Raw genomic sequence first — 13,347 nt, forward strand, 5'->3', positions numbered from 1 at the left:
TCTGTCACAATATCAGCACTGCTACCAGCTACCTCGCTTAGCTGTTCCTGTATGATATGTAATTAATGTGTTGAGAGAAGGAGAGAGGATTTCAAATAACCATTTATCTGTCACTAGCACAAGGACTCACTTACCATTCTAATTTTCACATGCTAAAAATATCTTCAATATGACATTATTGAAGAATGACAGTCTTTCCTTGTAATAACTTATTGTTTTATCTTACTTTACTTTTACATGTTTTTTTCACATTAAGCTGTTTATAGATCACAGTACAAATCAGAAATTATAAATCACACAGATATAGGTTTCATTTTGTGAACATAACATGTATAGTGCCCATACATAATGTATTCTTGTTCTTAATAAATTCAATGATCCTGACAACATTTCAGGCATTTACCAACCTTCTGGAAATAGCTGCCATGTAGCTATATAACTCAAGTAATCATGGCTTGATTCCTATACGTCATAATTCAAGATAATGCAGCTTGAAAACAAATCACATGTCCAACTTTGTTTTAAGTGGGTCTAAATGCAAAGGCTGTATTTGCATCACTGCAAGCACCCCAGCAATAATTATGTTCACATGGGTTTGTTTGGTGTTTTCTGTAACCTATTGATAAGCTGATCTCTCATGAAGTAGCAAGCAATAGACTGATCGCGTGATTAAAAAGCAATGTGGTGATTAACAACAAATCTGGAGGGGTTTATTGCAGGGGTGTAAATACAGTCCTCTTTGCTCATGTAGGTTCAGAATAAACACAGATAAATCTCTTCTAAAGGTTAGAAGCAAAGCCTGCATATACTAACAGCCATTCCCTCCAAATGTCTCTTGAATGACCTCTCCAAATATGTCCTTGCTTTTGGTTTTGGCAAAAGTGTCCAAAGCGCACATTTCCTGAATGTGCCGACCCCCTCCCATATACAGTGCAAATGACAACAACTTTGGGATGGAATACATCCACAAACGCTACTTGGTGCATACTAGATAGAGAGATATTTTGTATGTGGCTTGGCTAGCTAACTCTACGCACCACTTTTTTTTCACCAGATTTGAAATGTGGGATTTGGTTTATTGAGTAGTCATCAAGCTGTTAAGAGCTGGGTCAGATGCAGTACAGGGACATTTGAATTCAGATTTCATGGAAATTTGAATTTCTGTTACTTTAATGAAATAAAGAATATTGAAGTAATATGTAAATATTGTTAAAGTTTCAAAACACATCATTCACCTTCCATGTCCATGCAAAAACAGCCTGTTTTGAAATCAATGTTTCTCTGATGTCATGAGAACAAACTCATTGTCAGTTGTTTCGACTCTGGGTGCTTTTTGAATGAGGCGCAATACAGAGAAAATAATCAGAAAGGACCTAATTTATCGTATCTCCGTCTTACAGGCACAGTAACAGAAAAAGCCTTAATTCTAAGGGATAAAGCGAGGTTGAAAAAATGGTCATGTAAAAATGAATTCTGAAACAAAGCCACTCTAACGCTGTGAGTATACATTAAGGGAAAAAATATGAAGTAAAAGAAAAATGTAGGATATGGACCCATTAAAGCAGGAAAAACACAAGAAAAGCACTATTGCATAGGCTTCCACAGAACAGAATCAGCTTCCATAGAACAGCATCAGCTTCCATAGAACAGCATCAGCTTCCATAGAATAGAATCAGCTTCCATAGAACAGCATCAGCTTCCATAGAACAGAATCAGCACACTGAAGCAGTGGAGGTGTCAAATCACTTTTCCTGCATGAGTCCACCGTGCATTCCCCTATTACAGTTGCAGTTAGGTGGATGAAGCCTGAAAACCTCACTGATTAATCAATGAGCTGACTGGACAGAACACACCAGCACAACTTTATTTACACAACTATACTATACTGCTTTTGACATTTACTAAGAGGCTACTCCCCTTTCAATTGCTGCTCTCCATATACGGTAATGCATCAATACTCACCGCTGTGTGGAGCACAGTGCTGTGATTGATCAGTGCTCAGGGCATATAGTCCATAGTTTCTGCTAAAACTGGCAGTATTCCTAAGACAGAGATGTCTGTTTGCTCTTGGCAAAAGCAAACAAAAAATATAATTTTCATTCATAAACATAACTCTCATATCTTGAGTTTCAGTACTTCCGTCTGGCATGTTTGTCAAATTCTTCTTCCAATATGTATTGCAATGTTCCAAATGTGTGGCAAATTCAAAAAATGTACAAATAAACCCGAGTTCTCAAGCTCTTTCAGTATCGGTAAAGTGCAGCACATCTGAGGAGCAGATTGACTGTTTAACACTAGCAAAGTGACTGTTCTTTAGCAAATATGCACCAGTCATGTTTACCCTGTACTTTCACGATTAAAAAAAGGAGCAAAATCAATTCGTGTATTCAAAAGGCTTGGCTGCTCATCCTCTGTAGGCTACATGGTTAGAAGCTCTCTCTCTTTCCCAGTTCTGACCCCAAGCATTTTTATGCATAAGCATCAGTGAATCCCAGGCATAGAAAGGCCAGTGTCACTGAATACAGGTGTAGTATATCTTTTTATTTACTTGTTTAACATTTATTTAATCTGGAGGACCCTTGAGATTAAAATCTCTTTTCGAGGGAGAACTGGCCAAGACAGTTCACCATTTGCAAAAATAAGAATTAGAAAATCAAATGTAAAAAAAAAAAAGCCATATGGCAAGAAAGTCATATTCAAGAGCAATATACAAATAATAGAAAATGCAAAATGCATTTCAGTGTTGTCAGCGTTGTTGCAGCCAATGATGCTCCAGCCCAACACAAATTTCTGGGCAATGGCTAATCATTTTCACCACTGAAACATCTCTGGGAAGTAAAGCTTGGGGACAATTATAACCAATTAACAAATCTACTGAATCTAATTTAGGAGACCAATTTAGGAACTAGGAGCTGTGTCTTGAGTGAGCATGAATGGTTAAGAAACAGCAATGCTTGTTTGAGAAATATAACCTTTTTGTCTAATTCATTCAGGAGCAAGAATATGTTCTTCATCTTTGATGTTTTCCACATAAACCTGAGCTGCATCAAACCTCTTTAGTTCCTCTAACCACACTTCTTTTTTCCATCTTCATTCTCATAGTAGCATCCTCTGCTACAGAGTGAGCTCTTCTTGCGTTTTCTCCTTCCATTGCTCTTTTTTGAGCTTCTCTCCGTGCGGCTAACCTTTTCCCCCTCTGCCCCGAGCACTCCAATTTCCTCTTCATATAGATGCGTCTTCATTAATTTTATTTCCTCTTGTGTGGCTGCTGCATGTTGCTTGCTCTGCAGTGACTTATTATGAGATTGTTTGGACATTCTGGAACCAGACATTGCCTTGCTGGTAGTTACTGAGATACTAGACACAGTAGCTTCAAACACTAACTGTGAATCAGACCAGTAAGTCTTCAGGATCGCCACCTTCAATGAGAAAGTGCTGAGCCTTGTCAGTCCTATTAATAGCATAGCACGTGTCTGTCTTTCTCTGAATTTCAAGTTCAGGGATTGGGATCTTATTTCACCATAAACGTGGCCAACATCAGGTTGAGTGGCATCGACAGTGCTCACAATCTCAAAACCCTTATTGGCTCTCTTCAAACCAACTCTGTTGCCAACGCTTACACATCTGTTCAAAGTCCCTTTTTACATCATTCAATCTAGCATCTTGCAGTGCTCATCCCCTATCTGTGAGCATACATACACACAGGCTTCTTCTCATGTCTGGGAGCTGTGGGCTATCTCCACTCACCTGATGTTGGACTTGTGCAGACACTCCAGCGTGCTCTCCTGTGTCAGCCTGCTCTAGTGGGATGTCATGCCCTGCATTCTTCTAAAATGCAAGCTTATAAAAATGAATATAGAAATGGTTAAAACCTCTACTAGTATAGCCTCTCTTCTAGCATTGGTCAGTGGGAAGTGGTCTCCTACAGGGGATAATAAAAATATTGGCTACCTCAATTGAACATCACATACCCTACTGCTGAAAACAACAGCACATTGCATATTCATTGCAACCAGAGCATGCAACCCTGGTGCACCAGACAGTGACCTAGACTCCAACCACTTGCTGCAAGAACACAGCCCACCTGTCCTACCTAACCCTAAATGCAGGACAGGGGCACCAAATCAATAAAATATTTAAGGCATTAAATTTGGAAAAAGGTGCACAGACTTAAATAGAATAGAATATTTAAACAAAAGCAAGACAAAACAGCAGACAGCTCAAATCTGTCAAAACAAAAATAAAATACCTTTATTAATCATTTCAATTTAAAACAAGGATCAGTTTGTACCCTCTCAGCTGAAGGACAAGATTCTCAGTTCACAGGATGGACAGCTTCATCCAGTTCTCAGTAGGATGTGACATGAAGGCTCTATATTCAGCAGACAAGTTATGCTAACTGCAGTTAGCAGGTAGGACCCCAAACCTTCCTCCACAACATGAGAGCACAGCCTACACAAAGGTGAGGAACTGAGAACAGATACAAAACTTCATGAAATCAGCAATATATTTTAAAATAAAATTACAAATAAACTTTTTTCACCTTAAGTACTCTTTGTCCGACAAACATTTCTCTGGAGAAATACAGAGAGAACTAAACTTCTATCCTAGCAGGATAGACACTGATCTTAAATCAAAGGCATCACCAATTAGTCACGTGCGACCAATTACTAAGAGACAGCTACGATGTCCCAGAAGGGAGACTCCCCCTACTGCAATGGGGAAATACTCCTTCCTGTTGCACACATATGTACCTTTACTTATCCATTTAATCTTAAACAGTCTGAAGATCGGAAAACATCCAATGTTATCTTTATAATGAGCATGATGGAAATTGTTTCATAATTAATATTCCAGTGGCAGTTCACAAATACAAAAAAATTTAAGGAAACACAATCATCATCATATGAGACTACCATATAGGTCAATTAAACTTCAGGAATATCAACCTCTCCTCCTGACCAATTCTTCTCTACAGTACTTGCTTTTGTAACAAGAGGATGTGGGGACGAGTTGCAGGAAACAGAACGATATGTTTATTTATACGAAACAGCACTCAGGCAAGGCTAAACACTGACAACATTCACAATTAAACTAGAGACTTATATACACGCACAATAACGATACAAAACAAGGAGCAGGTGTGAAACACAGGGAGGACATGGCCATACAGATGCGCGCACGCACGCACACGCGCACACACACACACACACACACACACACAACCACACACACACACCGGTGGGGGAGGATGTCTGGGAGGAGGGGCCGTACTGTGACAGCGTTTTACTATTGTTATTGTCACTACCGGTAGCATGAGGTGGTACCTACAACTCTTTCAAGTTACACAAGTAGTCCAGGTCCTTCAAGGTTTGTTGTGACTCCCAGCACAGATCATGGAGACACCACAGGCCATTACATGAGGAGAGCCGGACAAGGCCGTAGAAGGGCATTAACTAGCATAACAAGTACCTGCTCTTTAGTGTGGGGAGGAACAGGAAGAGCACTGCCAGAGCCCTATAAAAGGATCTCCAGCAGGCTACTGGTGTACATGTGTAACGCTGGCGCGAGTGCTGCAGGACGCGGAACAGGACCTCGTCGACGCTGAGAGACATTTAATAACATAAAACATACAAGACATTGCTTGCACTCACTCAAAACATTAACGCTGAACATTCTTATGTTAACAGCATGAACATGAATAACAATGACAAAGACTAAACACCAGTAACCCTTACAACACCATCTACATCAACAACTACAATGACCCACACCGAGGCACACACTAACTGGGGTTTAAATAGACAGACATACACATTACGATTAACCCCATGCAGGTGTGTGTCCTTATGGAGGGCGTGGTTCCACCTGCACGCAACGGGCCATACCACGTGATTCGTGGGGGGGGGGGGGGGGTGTTCCGTGACAGCACGTTTCTGACCAAACTGTTAGAAGTAGACTCCATGGGGGTGACATGAGGACCTAAAGTGTTCACAGCCCAGCATCTTGCAAATCGATTGGCATTCGCCAGAGAACACCAGAATTGGAAGGTCTGCCATTGGCGCCCCATTCTCTTCACTGATGAGAGCAGGTTCACACTGAGCACACGTGACAGACGTAAAAGAATCTGAAGATGCTGTGGTGAACATCACGCTTCTTGCAACCTCATCCAGCATGACCAGCTTAGGGGTGGGACACCGATGGTCTGGGAAGGCATATCCTACAAGGTGATAGCCAACAGTACACAGGATAAAATCCTCAGAGTCACTATCAGACCATACACTGATTTAGTGAGCCCTGCTGCAAGACAATGCCCAGCCTTGTGGCCAGAGTGTGATGAAGGTATTGATGCCTTCGGAAGTGCCAGACATTGTCAGGAGTGCATACAACTAGAGGGAGGCCATGAGTTGGGAGGTTATCAGGGTTCGTCAGCCTGACCTCCCTCAGGTGGCCTCACCCTTTATGACAGCTCTGCAAAAGGCCACACAAAGTGCTTCTTTGTGAAGCATTGGTGTGACATGTGTGCTACGCTTGCTGGAAACTGGTCTTGGATAGTGGTCTTCTGTACACCTTCTTACCTGTTTTCTGAGGGACAGTCTTCCCTCTGTATGTGTCTCCAGATGTTCTTTTTTTCTGGGAGAGTTCCTTGCTCTGTCAGGTTTTTCTGTTTACCAGTTGTTTTGTCTGTCTGCTCCATACACACAATATGTAGCATGGTGGATGGACATATGTCCTTGACTAGCGCCTAGTGAATTCACTTTTTGGTTGTCTTATGCAACTTTTTGTTTACCACTCCCCTTCCTTGCACCATCTGCACTTGGGTGCATCTGGGAGGTCCTACCCTCCTAGAGTATCCACCAGGGGCCCAGTCTTTAGAAGCTCTTCACATCTGAGCCCCCTATAGCCCTGCTGCCCCCTTACATGTGGGGGCCATACACACTACTCAGTCACATTAGGAGTTGCCATGATAAAATTCACACAAATTCAATCAGCCTCACTTTGATTTTCTGTGTGATTTTGAATCCAGCCCTCAATGGGTTGATGATTTGGGTTGATGATTTGGCTTTCCATTGGCCGTTGTTACGTCATTTTGTTCTCAACAAAATACACAATTTATATCAGTAAAGATTTTCAACATGAATCTTTCGTTCATTGATTATCCAATGTGTGCTTTACGTGTGTTTTTTTGAGCAATGTACTTGTGCTACTTTCAAGTCACCAACTTAAAGTTCTTCTTTGCTTAGTCTTTACTTGTTTATTTGCTGCTTAATTTATTCAAATGTGATCATTCCAGATCTAACACTTCCCTTAGCAGATGTACAGCATTCCTCGCTGTTTTTCATGAACGCGATGAAGTGTTCCATTTCCGCATACAGCTTTACAGTTTGGTTCTTACGGCCTTCGCAGAAAGTGTTCTGCTGTTCAGCCCTTTGTCACGATATGGAGGCTCGGTCTCTTTTTATATTTAATGCTGGCATCAGCTTAACCACCACCACTTTGCCCTCACACAGCATCATCATCATACCGATATTGTCACATTGTAGAACTAAAAGAAATGTACATGAAAGGCTAACCCGCCAGTATACGTTCACTTACATAAAAACATATTTGACAAACTTATAATTAGACAGAAAATAAACCTATATACCACTTTTGCTTGCCCATGGACTGAGAGAGGTTTATATCTTGAACCTTCTCTTATAGTTGACTTGCAAAGAAGATGCCTTTGAGGCATTTCCAAAGAAAAAACTACATAATGGGAATAAAGCACCCAGAAAACAGTAACTGAGATTACAGTGAGCCCTTGCTATAATAAACATTCTTAATGAGAGCTTTGGTATCTGCAGATATGTTTCCCATAGTGAGAACATCATTCAGAACTTTCAAAGATTGTAGAAATAAAGTGGTCACTTGTGTTTGTGGAATATAAAACTTTTGCTGATGCATGGGGTGAATTTCTTGATGATAAATATGAGTCTCTAGTCATTAAGCTCTAATAATTAGAGTCGCTTTCATATAGCCTTCCATGCTGGATCAAAATAACGGTGTGGCACAGGACCAATGATTCCTCTTTATTATCTGCGCTATCAACTTGGCTTTGCTGCACTGGGGAGCCAATTAAAGAAAAGATGGAAGTCATGTTGAGGTGTAAGTAACAAAGACAGAAGAAGACTTGTGCACACAGCAGGCATCGGAAGTAGTATTCAATGGGTGAGATACCCAGATAAACATCTTATCATTTTTCTTTAAACGTCTTCCATTTGCCAAAATCAGTATCCCATTTATTCCCAGCTTTCCCCAGGAACTCCCTCAGGTTGATGAAATGGTGAGCTTTCACTCTATTTGCAAACCAGCAATCAGTGCACCGATCTAAATTAATGCCGAAATTAATTCAAGAATTGAAAGGAAACACATTTCTAAGGGTATGGTAGCTTTTCTCAGACAGGTTATTATAAATATGAGCAGTAAATCCATCAATGAAATCCTAAGAGCGGGCAACATTTCTGCTTTATTTATTAAAACCATATGGGTTTTGGTGATGTGGTATATCTACTCCAAACTGTTTATTTATTCTTAACCAAGTTTTCCAATAAAATCTAATTTAAAAGTTTTCATTTATTTACAATTAGAGCTTCAGGGTGTTTCCATGTCCAGTAACATCTCATGTAATGATGCACTTCTTGAAAAGCTCAATTTCAGAATCTTTCTAAAATAGCAATACAGATATTAACCTCCAATCAGTATGGCCATGTTCCCTTACAATTACAGCTCCATTAATTCCCACTTATCATGTTGCCTCTTGTTATCCTGGAAATTAAAAAAAAAAAAAAAAAAAAAGAGAGATTGTAGAATGTAGAAAGGGGGCGGGGGACACACACACAAAGAATTAATGAGCGGAGAAATGTAAAAGAGAAAAAGTCTAAGTGAAGGGGAGAAGACCGAGCAAGACGGAGACATGGGCTGGCTTTTTGACATGCTGTTCATAACGGATACCTCGGGCTAGTGCACATAAGGGACTCTGCGCTCCAGCCAGGCACTTGTGCAGGGCGGAGCGTAGCAGCCTGAGCTCCTACATTTATCCCACCATGCCTTTGGCTCCCCTCTGCCCTGCTGAGGTGAAGGCCCTTGCTCAGCCATGTCATAAAACACCTCCCCCGTTATCTCAACCCTGCGGCGCAGTTGCACAGCGTATACATAACCGTGCTCAACAAGCCCTCATCAACAGAGCACACACACACACAAAGGCATTAAACATTAATGGACTTATAGAGGGGGGCATTGGGCACACAGTTAATGGGCCACACAGCCCACTTTGAATTATTCATGGAGCGCGTGTGAGCTCCTGTAGCATACACACGCAGACAGGCACGTATAGATAGAAGCGACACACCCCTGGATCGCTCGTCCATGCATCGGAGTCATTACCTGGAGCAAGTGCTTGGGCAGAGCACACTCAGGGGTTTGTGGGAAGGCTCGTCTTGGTGCTTACTGAGGCTTACCTGGGATGTCAGGAGCCAGGCCGAGCTTCCGGCAGCCCGTTCACTCGGGCCCCGAGCCCCTCTCCAGGTGTCCTGGATGGAGCACATGGAGGGAGAAGGCAGGCTCTTAATTCATATTTGGAACATTCCCTTCATTTCTTTGCCTTTTAAAACAGAAAAGTCTGGCCCACTGATCCTAGGGTATTCCTGGGAAGCAGCCCTTCCTCTCATGATTGTCCACAGGTTCACTTTAATTCGCAGGCATTACTACCACCTGGAAATATACCACAGAGTTGGTTTGAGCATTTAGCTCCTGGCAAATATAGTAACGATAGCAGCACTAGGGAGTTTAGCGCTACACCTGTTTCTCATGATGAACACTGCCAGTCCGATTACCTCCACACCGGTGAACATGAGCGTCTGACACAGTCACTGACGTCTGACACAGTCATGTTTGAGTACCGTACACTGGGAACGTCAGCCACCGGCGATACGACCCAGCAGGCAGGACCCACGGGGATGCAGATGAGAGTGCGACTTGCTGTCCCTGGCCCTGGACCTGTACGAAAACAAAGCTGCTTCTCACCAAAGGACACCGAGACACAGGAGCAGCCCAGCCACAAGTATCTCTGGCAGCTCTGCGATTGCTCTGGGACTGTGAGCTGGAGGCCTGGACTGAGTAGGCCACTAGAAGACCTTTACAGGAGAGGAGTGGGGAAAGAACAAAGAAACCAAGGTTCTTTGTATTCCTTCTCTGTCCATGGACCAAGCCCTTCGGGAGTACTGCAATCTCGCTGTCTAATGTAGCACATCAAATTCAACATCAGTAGTGCAAGCTAAGCAGAAAGCGCTGATCCCAGAAGTAATTTCTTTTCTTCTTTCAATGTCAATGGGGAGGGGGAGTTTCAAAAATGAATGATTTTCAGAGACAAATGTAACGCTGCAGCTGTGTGGCGCTAGCGTGTTAACTTGCCCGTGGCAGCGCGGAGTGGTGGGGGGTACTGAGGGGCGGAGAGCAGGGCCCACAGCCACGCCGCTCGTCAGGCCTGATAGGCGTTTTATCCGGCAGCCGTGCGGCGCATACACCAGCTCTTATCTGCCGCATACAGCGGGGAAAGGCGTCACTTGTCAGATTAGCGCTGGGCTGTCGGGGAAAGACATCAAAGGTGTACAGTCAGGTGTGAGCTGCTGTACAGTACACTGCTTCAACAGGCAGGCCCAGAAGGATGCTGCCGAGGAGATGCAAGAGGCAGTGGAGTAAACGCCTGCGCCCGTTTCTAAGCAGCACAACGACAAAGACACAGATGCCCAGGGCAGAAAAATATGCATCACTTGATGGCTAGAGACAAAGAACCTAAACAGTATGCTTATTATTTATAACTTGCTTTACAATAATCTGGTAATGCTTTACAATATGGTTGCTAAATTAATGGCTACATACTTATTGATTTATCATTAAGACAGACGAGTATAGGAGTTGAATGATTTATTAATCGGTCCTGAACCACCCAATCTTGATTCACTACATGTGTTCTCTACATGTCTGCCCTAACTTTGACATTACTGAGGGACTAATTATGTGAAAAGTCTTTCCCATACTATTACATCACTAGTTATTACTGCACTAGTAGTCACCAACTACTAACAATAAATATATCCATTTAACAAGAAATGCGATACAACCATTTTTCATCAAGAAAGACAGCATAGGAGACTGTTCTGCATATAAGTGCACTGATAACACTATTAAGAATTGTGACGAGACAGAAAAAGTCAGACGCTTGCGCATAAAAAGAGTTGCAGGTTTAATCAGAGCAGGATAATCCAGAACGATAGTCGGAACACAGGCATGGGTCAGAACCAGCAGGATAAAGCCAGGGATCATAGCAAACGGGTAGACACGCAGTCCAGGCAGAAATCTAAAGGCAATCAGAACCAGGCAGACAAATGCAAAATGAGCAGGCAAAGAAGAGTAGAGACCAAACAGATCAGAAACACAAACAGGCAAAAAGGAGAATAACGCTCGGTATGCACAGAAATAACTAGTGGCAATACTGGTGTATTGAAAATACAGACATGGCAGGTTTAAATGTACTGAGTCTATGAGAAACAGGGGTAACTATTAGTCTGGTGATGATATTCTTGGGAACTGTCTTTGATTGCTTGGATTTTCCTCTGAGTGACGAATAGAATGTTGTGTTGAATATTATTGCACTTGAGAAATGGGCTGCATGACAAGAATAACTAATAAATAACTGAAACAGTAACAGTTGATTACTTATTACTAAGTTAGCAATAGTATACACTTGTGATTATAAAGTTCAAAATTGGTTACTAAATAATCACACTTTGATCAATATAGTAGCTTAAGAGTAGTTAAAGAAGAACTACTTTGGAATACTACAGCACCTAATTAAGTGCAAAGTGTTACCAGTAAACCGAATCTTAAACATAATCTTAACCATAATCTTAACCATAATCTTAAACATAATCTTAACCATAATCTTAACCATAACCCTCTTGTAGCCCTTTTTTCTGCTAAGGCTATCAAATGCTACTAACGTGGAGAAAGCAGGTACCAGAGCAATGCTAATGTCTGAGCTACAGCAGAGGAACACATCCCAGCAAAATACTGGGTAATGTCTAATCACATTCAAAAAGATTTGAACAGTCCACTAGCAAAATGATCATTGTCTCTAGCTTCTTCTTCTTTTGTGTGTGTGTGTGTGTGTGTGTGTGTGTGTGTGTGTGTGTGTGTGTGTGTGTGTGTGTGTGTGTGTGTGTGTGTGTGTGTGTGTGTGTGTGTGTGTGTGTGTGTGTGTGTGTGTGTGTGTGTGTGTGGATTAAGCTGGGGGATGTGCCAATATTGACTTTCTGCAGAAGAAGCTTCTCGAAGCCCAGAGCCAGTGGAATGGATTGGCATAAGCACAACATTTCAGGGGCCGCATCAATCTGCACTGTGCCATCCGGTCATTCAGATTCTCTCTGCATTGTGGCAGAAGTCTCCCCCCGAAAAAGTTCAGAGGCAAAATCAGGCCTCCAAAAGATGACATCCAGCAAAGGCTATTGTGAGACATTTATTGCATCTATAACATTATCGAAAGGGCATGCAGCAGAGGTCCCTGCCAAAGGCAGCTTCATAATCACTCTTATTTCCTGTTCTATTCTGATAGGTCTAAGATTGCTGCCCCAGCTAAAATTTGCCCCAGCCTCATGCCGCCTGACGCCAATAGGAAGTAGACACAGAGGAACATAGGAAAACACTATCAGTCAGGTAGAGTCTGGCCTAGGTAGGGCAGCAACAGATACTTTTTCCATGTTTGGGCAGAGGGATGCTGGTGCCGCACCATCCTCCAAATGGACGAGCGGGTCTGCAGTGTGTGGAATTTCCAAACAGAGTCTCTGCCTCCACTGAAAGCAATCGCCTCCCATTTCTGTCCTGCTGATCTGCAAACGCAACAGGGAGCTCATTAGCACGGCTGCAGACGGAGAACGTCACGACTGGAGGAGCTTTTGAAGGGCAATGCCAAAAACGCATGAATCTACAATCCCGGCACGGATTTTAAAGCTCAGAATTTCAGGGTGTTTGGCAATGGCTTCACAGATAAGACCAAATATCGCCATTAAAACATCATCTAGGATTCGGTTGTGCTTAGTGCAAGCCTGATGGCAGAGGTTACATATGTGTGTTTCACAGGCTTTGGCCTTATTCACCAAACATGTTCTTAGCTTTGCTTTAATCTGTTAACACACCTGTTCTTTTGAGACAGTTTTGCTTCTTTTTCCTATATACTGCATCAAATGAAATATCAAACTGGCCAACGAGCTTTTCCAGCATTCTGCGTGCTAATCAAAAAATAATAATTTG

The sequence above is a fragment of the Electrophorus electricus genome, chromosome 1 (genome assembly GCF_041902795.1).
Source record: "Electrophorus electricus isolate QZ-2024a chromosome 1, ASM4190279v1, whole genome shotgun sequence".
Taxonomy (NCBI): domain Eukaryota; kingdom Metazoa; phylum Chordata; class Actinopteri; order Gymnotiformes; family Gymnotidae; genus Electrophorus; species Electrophorus electricus.